Consider the following 9,362-nt stretch of genomic DNA (forward strand, 5'->3'; position numbering starts at 1 on the left):
ACACCCAGGATCTCGCTCTGTTTCCTGGCTTGACTTAACGAGATGTGAGTGATCCTGATCAACGTTACTACCAAGCTGGTTATCAACTAGCAGTTTATCAACTAGCAGGTTATCAACTAGCTGGTTATCAACTAGCAGTTTATCAACTAGCAGGTTATCAACTAGCTGGTTATCAACTGGCTGGTTATCAACTAGCAGTTTATCAACTAGCTGGTTATCAACTAGCTGGTTATCAACTTGCTGGTTATCAACTGGCTGGTTATCAACTAGCAGTTTATCAACTCGATGGTTATCAACTAGCTGGTTATCAACTAGCTGGTTATCAACTGGCTGGTTATCAACTAGCGGTTTATCAACTAGCTGGTTATCAACTAGCTGGTTATCAACTGGCTGGTTATCAACTAGCAGTTTATCAACTAGCTGGTTATCAACTTGCTGGTTATCAACTGGCTGGTTATCAACTAGCAGTTTATCAACTCGATGGTTATCAACTAGCTGGTTCAACCCAGACCTACGTGTGGGCGTTCACGTGAAAGGGGCGTAGTTAGCAGTGTCTGACCAATCACACACAGAGAAATCCTGCAGAGCAGTTTACAGATTACTGAAGGAGCAGTAATTCCCAGAGATTATGAAGAATTAAAACACATCCAGCAGCTAAAAGCTGAACTTCCTCACTTCTCTTCTTTTAGTTTATATTTTCCATCCAGTTGTTCTGAGGCTGAGTTTCTCTTGTGTTTTGTTTTGGAATATTAATTCATCACTGCGACGACACGAGTAGTTCTGGTTCCATAGATTCATGTTTCTGCAGTTCTGTCAGGTGAGATCATCAGAGGCGTTTCTAGATGTAAATACTTGGTGGGGCAAGATTTTATTTAGGTCGAGTGACACTATTGAATTCCAAAGTAAAGTGTGTGAACAACCTTTAAGCCACAACATTATAACCACCATATAGGAGTTGATCCCGTAAAAATGTTGAGCCTTGGAAATAGCCCATCAAAAATAAAGAAATACAAAATATATGTGTATAAAAATAAAAAATAAAAAATATATATATCAATGATGGGGTTAGAACCAGGTCATAATGGTTCACAGACGCAGCTCAGCCACTCGACCACCAGTACAGCTCCAAATTAATTAGATTCTTAAAAAGTATTCCTCACCGCGTCACACAGTTTACAACTACTTACTTTAATTTTCTCTGCTAAAGTAAGAGTTTCAAACTCGTCCTCGTAAATAATCAAACTAATTAATTATTATTCTTAACTGTTTGTTAGCTTTAGCTGCTAACAAGCTGGTATTAATGATGACTCGCGCAGGTTCTGTGAAGCTCCGCCTCTATCAGCACCAGCCAATCAGCTCTGACCATCTAATGACGTTGTTAGTGGGCGGGGCTTCAATCCCCAAGAGGCATCAAAATCACGTGAACTGAATGAACGGAGCCACAGCCTGAGCATGAACACTTAACTTTACTGCAGCCAATACACACTGCATGGTGAGAGAGGGGCGAGCTACACTAATGCAATACACACTGCATGGTGAGAGAGGGGCGAGCTACACTAATGTAATACACACTGCATGGTGAGAGAGGGGCGAGCTACACTAATGTAATACACACTGCATGGTGAGAGAGGGGCGAGCTACACTAATGCAATACACACTGCATGGTGAGAGAGGGGCGAGCTACACTAATGTAATACACACTGCATGGTGAGAGAGGGGCGAGCTACACTAATGCAATACACACTGCATGGTGAGAGAGGGGCGAGCTACACTAATGTAATACACACTGCACGGTGAGAGAGGGGCGAGCTACACTAATGCACCATCAGTGTAGATCAGGAGGAAACAACCTGAAGCAGCAAGAGGAGACCAGTAACCAGGGAGGACAGTCCTCACAGTAATTATGTACTCTATAAGAGGAAGTTTTATTCAGACAAGAACATATTGTAGATAATCTTAAAGAATTAATAACATACTTTACATGCAGTCCTTTCTGATGACACCAGGTGGCGCTCAGCCCCACCTGCCCCAAATGACCAGTCGCCCCTGGTGATCATTAACCTCATTATTCCAGATCAACCCTCGTGGAGATAAACAGACCTGGAACGAGTCAAGAACAAAAACATCCTTCAAAGCCTCGGTGACCAGGAGTTATTTTATAATGTCAGAAAGATTGTTCTGAATTAATTTCTCATCTCCGCCCTGCTGCAGCTCAGCACCAATCACCATCATTTAAGAATGGGCGGGGCATTTTCCAAGAAATCTGATTGGTCAGGAGGCGGAGCTTTGACCTCTTATCGAGAACATCACCTGCTCCGGAGCAGGTTAGACATTCATCGTCAGTTACCATGGTGATTCATCCTGGTGAGAAGTCACCGAGCGTCGTAGTACAGAAAACCAGAGTTAATCCCCGAAGTTATCTGGATAAGAGACAATCCAGCTTCGTAGTACCGGCCTCGGGAGCATGTAGTCCGCCATTGTTGTTGTTGTTACGTGACTTTGCGGAAGGGTTATCGGATCGAGAGGTGGGGCGATGACATCATCGTTTTACGCAAATGTGCGTCTTTCCCATCCAAGCCTCAAAGCCAAGGCCGTGTTTTAAAGTTTCTCCATTCTGGAAACAATTTTAAAAATCAATAAATTGGGGGGCTTAAAACACTTTGTTTTGCCCAGTGGATGATTGGCCAGAAACAAAGCAGTGACATGATGATACCGACCCTGACTGAACAGGAAACAAACAATAGGTTGAATCAAGTAACTTCACAACAAAGCATCTCTGTAAGTTCCTGCTTATGATGAAAATAATCGCCATTTATACAGAAATCTATAGAAGTGTCTGTTTTCACAAGAATTTCTTACGGGTTCTGTGTGTGTTTGGGTGTAAGAAGTCTGACCCGCTGTGGGTCTGCAGACTGTCAGACAGCGTGCAGGGCCCACTGCCTCCCTCAGCAGGATGCAGCTCCTCCTCCTCCGTGAGGAAAGGAGGAGTTGTCGGTGTATTTGTGGAAGCAGCCAGTGTGAGTAGCGGCGGCAGCATCCTGCTCCAATCAGGGCTCTGAAAGCTGCTGCTGCTGGCACAGTGCCGCCACTAGAATCCAGGCTTCCACGCAACAGCAGAATCATTGAGTCCATTTTCACTCCGTGATGGAGGAAGGAGGGATGCGTTTCACATGGATTTGTTATTCTGAGGTTTTTATTCATACATACAAAACGTTGCTTCATGCTTTCCTGTGATTGGGCGGTGTTATTTAACAAGCTGTGAGAGCCCACATTCACACGGCGACATGTGAAACAACACTTCGATCAGCCGTGGCGTCGGAAATACAGCAAACCTCTTATAATAGGACCAAATCAGCAGCAGTGTAGAACAGAGGACAACCACAGCCAAGCCGATACTCAAATCCTCAATGGTACACTCAGGATTACATCTTTTTATTTTATTTATTTATTTATTGAAACAATCATATAAAAGGTCATCAATGTGCAAAATTTCCTTCATAACAGGATATTTCTGGAAACATAAATTTACACCACTGGGGTAATGTTCACCGACTATCGTACTTCCCCTTATGATTCACTCTTAAATGAGTACTGACTACTGAGTACTTAATACTATCTGAGTGTAATGCTTTGTTCAGGATCACATGGAGGCGATCGTGGCTCAGTGGTGGTGTCGGTCGGCCAACCGGTTGGCGGTTCGAATCCCACTCTATCAAAAAGTCATTGTCGTTGTGTCCTTGGGCAAGGCACTTTACCCACGTTGCCTCGTATGAATGGGTGTGAATGGTGCATGAATGTTGGTGGTGGTCGGAGGGGCCGTTGGCAGCCACGCCTCTGTCAGCAGCCCCAGGGCAGCACTGGCTACAACGTAGCTTAGCATCACTGGTGGGAATGAATAAAGGTCTCTGGACGCGCGCTGAGTCAGCGTGAAGAAGGCGCTATATGAATCCAAGACATGATTATTATTATTATTATTATTATGGAGCTGAGTGCGCAGGTCATGTGAAAGCCCTGTCAGTCGTTTCCATCCATCCATCCATCCATCCATCCATCCATCCATCCATCCATCCATTCCGGGTCACGTGGGTGTCAGTCTGAGCACCGTCACCCAGATCACATTGCACCGATTAAGAACCTTTTCCTGCAGGTGGTGAGCCCACAGTCCTTTCCATTTTGATATATTTCTGATTAGTTTATCTGTGTGAGCTTCTTGAACCACAAATGATCCTCATAGTCACACAGTTTATGAGATTCTATGAAAGGTACTCCAGCTCTGCAGCAGAAGTGCTTCAATTCCTCTTTTACATCCGAAGACACTGTCAAAGCTCTCCATTCGTTCACACACCAATGTCATCCAACATGAAAATGAGGATTTAGACGGAAAAAAGTGAGCCAACTGCACCCGTCTGTCTGTAAGAATCGAGGACTTTGACTAATTCTCTGTTCGACAAAGGTCTCATTTAGAACCACTGACTCTTCATCACAAAGGTATGACTCTCATTCCACCAAAACTTACCGAAATAAACCATTCATTCATTCATTCATTCATTCATTCATTCATTCATTCATTCATTCACTCATTCATTCATTCATTCATTCATTCACTTACACAAAAGAAACACCGTCAGTTTTGAATCAAAGAAATTTGGGAGCGAATAAAAATGCGTCTTTAAATTTGAAACGAGCAAGATGCTTGATTCAAGTTGGAAACGCAGCATGAAAAGAATAGAGAAGTATCACCACAAAGGAGAGTTCACGAGCACCAGAGAGCATCTCAAAGAGTCCAGAACAACAAATCCAAAACAGACACGATTCTGGGGTGAAAGTCACTGCCTGAACTCAGCAACACCTCTGATAACCATTGTCTGTGAACACAGCTCATCACTGCCAGGTCCTTGCTCATGAGCCGCATCCATCCATCTTCTATCCTGCAACTCAGAGCTCCGGAGTGTTCAATGTGAACTGAGGTGGCGGAGAAAAGCTTCCTGTGGACCAGTCAAACTTCATTCCATGTAAAATGATGCGTCATCCTCCGGCCTCAACGTTTCTTCACTGTAACTTTATTAGATTTACAGGAAGAGTAGCTGCTGCAAAACAGTGCCGAGGCAACAACCTTTACCTCAGACATCACATCTGAAAGAAGCTTCGATGAACAATATGTGCCACTTTAAAGATTTGCCATGCGGCCATAGTTCAAGTTGAATAGTAGATAGAAACATGTTATTTTCCCAGTGCAGACCAGAAACTGCCAGTCGCTGCCCTCCACAGGGACGTGTACTGGGCCTTCACACATTCATGCTGATAACTGGCTTATCTAAACCCATTAAAGGGCTTTTGTCTGGTGTCTGTTCAGTACAACGGTCCCTGCAACAACAGTCTCACATCTTCTCACACATTCATAAAAAAACACTCCTCGCCCGATCACTACACAAAGGAGCCCCCCCCCCCCCCCCCCATTAGCACCTCCTCCTCCCCCTCCCCCCAGAGGAGCAGGTGCTGAACCAGACAGACATCAGTCCTACGTTACAACATTAATACACTACACAATTACTCTGAACACCAAAGCACAAAGGAGGAAAGCCGTCTATTTTCTGAAGTTTCTGAGGTCCTTCAACATCTGCTGCACTCTGCTGAAGGTCTTCTTTGAGCCTCTACCGAAGCTCGTGCAGAGACCTCTGGTCTATTTATTTATTCAAAAGGGCACATGCTCAAAGCTTTGTGAAAATCTGCACAATACTTATTTATGTGTCTGCAAGAAATCCACCATTTTGAATTATGCATGAAAACCTCCTATGGGGTAAAGGACCGTTCAAACTCCATAAGAACAAGAAAAAGGTTTGGAACTCAAGGACCTTGACGAACAAAATCACTTTCTTCGGCAAGCTTCATCTGGCCCAAGACATTTTGTTTGGCGGTGTCAACCTTTCCGGGCCCAAGTGTCTTGGCCAAGTTCTGCAGTTCGGTCCACAAACTCTTGTGTGATTAGTCATATTTTCTTGTTTATGTCCGGATTCCGCCACAAGTCTGTGACAGGGGCTGTGCGTTTTATATGTATGTACTGCTGTGTGCAGTGCAGACGCGCTCCAGCTCTCTAATGACTGAACACTTGAAAATGTAATGACTCTGCTTGCTTCAATCACATTAGTGTACTTTACTCATTTCTCACCATCCTGTTCATTTAACCCATCATTTTTGAGTATGTAGTCATTAATACTCAAGAGGTTTAAAACGAGATTAATTCAGTCAATTGGAATTGGAATCTTTGAGTGAACGCAGACATCTGCTGTGCACATGCGCAGTCGAGCAGCACAGGAGAACGTTCCAGAAACTTGACTGTCATTTTGGAAGAAGTTGGAGTGTTTCTGTCAATCTCTTGGTGAAGTCTCAACTTTATTAAGTAATGCTATTTGGCCACACCCAGTGGAACCCCCCCCCCCCCCCCCCCCCACACACGCACACACACACACACACGATTTAACAGAACCGTGTGATATTGAGTGTTTTGGCTGTTACTGTAGTTCATCAGGAAGTGGCCGTGCTCTGCTGTCTTGTAGACCGCACTTCCACTCCTCACGAAAGGTGCTTCTGAAGTTGCTTGTTCTCATTTGCTCAAACTCTCAAAATCATGTTCCTCTTTTGTTGTCGCCTCTTTGTTAATTCATGTTCCTGCTTCATCTTACTGTCTAGATAGAGCTGCTCAGGCTGGTTTAATCTAGAAAATCCTCTTACTGTCTAGATAGAGCTGCTCAGGCTGGTTTAATCTAGAAAATCATCTTACTGTCTAGATAGAGCTGCTCAGGCGGGTTTAATCTAGAAAATCATCTTACTGTCTAGATAGAGCTGCACAAGCTGGTTAATCTAGAAAATCATGTTACTGTCTAGATAGAGCTGCTCAGGCTGGTTTAATCTAGAAAATCCTCTTACTGTATGAATAGAGCTGCTCAGGCTGGTTTAATCTAGAAAATCATCTTACTGTCTAGATAGAGCTGCTCAGGCTGGTTTAATCTAGAAAATCATCTTACTGTCTAGATAGAGCTGCTCAAACTGGTTAATCTAGAAAACCCTCTTACTGTCTAGATAGAGCTGCTCAGGCTGGTTAATCTAGAAAATCATGTTACTGTAGGAATAGAGCTGCTCAGGTTGGTTAATCTAGAAAATCATCTTACTGTCTAGATAGAGCTGCTCAGGCTGGTTTAATCTAGAAAATCATCTTACTGTCTAGATAGAGCTGCTCAGGCTGGTTTAATCTAGAAAATCATCTTACTGTCTAGATAGAGCTGCTCAGGCTGGTTAATCTAGAAAATCATCTTACTGTCTAGATAGAGCTGCTCAGGCTGGTTTAATCTAGAAAATCATCTTACTGTCTAGATAGAGCTGCTCAGGCTGGTTAATCTAGAAAATCATGTTACTGTAGGAATAGAGCTGCTCAGGTTGGTTAATCTAGAAAATCATCTTACTGTCTAGATAGAGCTGCTCAGGCTGGTTTAATCTAGAAAATCATCTTACTGTCTAGATAGAGCTGCTCAGGCTGGTTTAATCTAGAAAATCATCTTACTGTCTAGATAGAGCTGTTCAGGCTGGTTTAATCTAGAAAATCATCTTTCAGCTCTGTCAGCTCTGTCAGCTCTGTCTAGATAGAGCTAGATAGAGCTGCTCAGGCTGGTTAATCTAGAAAATCATGTTACTGTATGAATAGAGCTGCTCAGGCTGGTTAATCTAGAAAATCATCTTACTGTCTAGATAGAGCTGCTCAGACTCCAGGTCTCTTCCTGTTTAAGAGCAACAACTGTTCTGACTCCAGAAGGTTCTCAATCACATCATATTGTTTGCCCAAGCTGCCGAACAGGACAAGGGGCAAAAATAAAAAAAATAAAAAAGTAGTGCTATTTGTGAGCTAGGACTCCATTCCTGAAGACTAAAATAGTTTTTTCCTGAGCATAGTGTTTACAAACATCACTGGAGATCATTAAAACTCCAGGCTAATGTTTGTTTTTTGCTAACAGTAGCCAAGGCAGCTAGCTAAAACTGCCACGTCATTCACATGAAGGTCTGTAATGTTAGCTATACCCAAGAGCGTAGGAATGAGTTTAACATTGGGGGGGGGGGGGGGGCACATGTTGGAAACCTGACAGATCAGAACATAGTTTAAACAGAAATGTTAAGAATGAACTACATCGCAAACCACTCAGAAAAACTGCTTCTCCCTCTTTCTCCACAACAAAATGTCTTCGAGACTTAAAGCGTAATGATTCTGTCATCACAGGACTGTACTCTGACCAGCAAGCTAAGTATTTCAGTAGAACAAAGACTCATTCAGTAGCACACACAGGTGCACAGTTTAATATGTTTAATATGTTTATATTGGTGAAAATCCATTTGATTGTGGTATAAAATGAATTTACTCAGGTTGTCTGGCAATTGAACTGGTTCTTTCAGTAACAACTTTCTGACATGTAAAATCAAGACGAATAATGTGACAAAAGTTATTCACGTTCGAATATCAGATGATAAAAATGAAAAAATTTTAAGTTTTAACATTATATAATTATACTTCTTAATGTTCTGCCTCTCACGAAAACCTTGAGTAAAACAAAAGATAGAATAATAGACCGACTCAGTTTGAAACTCAATACAGCAAATTTGGACAATGAAAATAAAGTCTAATAAATAAACAAGATTTGTTCTTTTCCAACAACATAAGGTTCAGTGCAAAAGTCTGGCCATTAAAAGTGAATAAAAGTGATACTTCTCACGTCTAATAGAAAAGCTCAGTGCCTCACTGACACTCAGTCTGCTCCTGCACTTTACAGCCCTGCTCTCAATAATCTGCATGTCAGAGGATTTCTTCAGTGTCAAACATGAACCGACACACAAAAGGTGGAAAAACACTGACCTGAGCCACGGAGACTAAATGTTTTTTTCCTCTTGTCATTTGCAGCCATACATTGTTCACATCTTGACTTCTTGTCCAAACAGGCTCCAAAAAACTAGAATAAGTTTGATCTTACTACGAGCAAGCGACTCAAATTGGTAACTTTTTAGTGAACTTTTATAAAATATGTGCTGTTCTATGTTCTCCTCTCCTCCCTGTTGCTCTGCTCTTCTCCCTCCCTCACTTTGATTCACTGCTTCCAGCCCTTCATGTCTCTACATGGGATTCATGTATTTACGATAGACAACATTACATTTAGCAACGTAACAGCATTTGACTTACAAAAGCTAGAAAGGTCAGTGTTCAGGTTCTGGTCATGCAGAATAAAGTATTTAAACAACTGATATATAGATGTAGTATATAGACTCATACAATGTTAACTCTGTTTACAGCATAGCTTAACCTTTACAGTGAAATTTACAGCCAATCA

This window comes from Lipophrys pholis, assembly GCF_963383615.2.
Source record: "Lipophrys pholis genome assembly, chromosome: 17".
Taxonomy (NCBI): Eukaryota; Metazoa; Chordata; class Actinopteri; order Blenniiformes; family Blenniidae; genus Lipophrys; species Lipophrys pholis.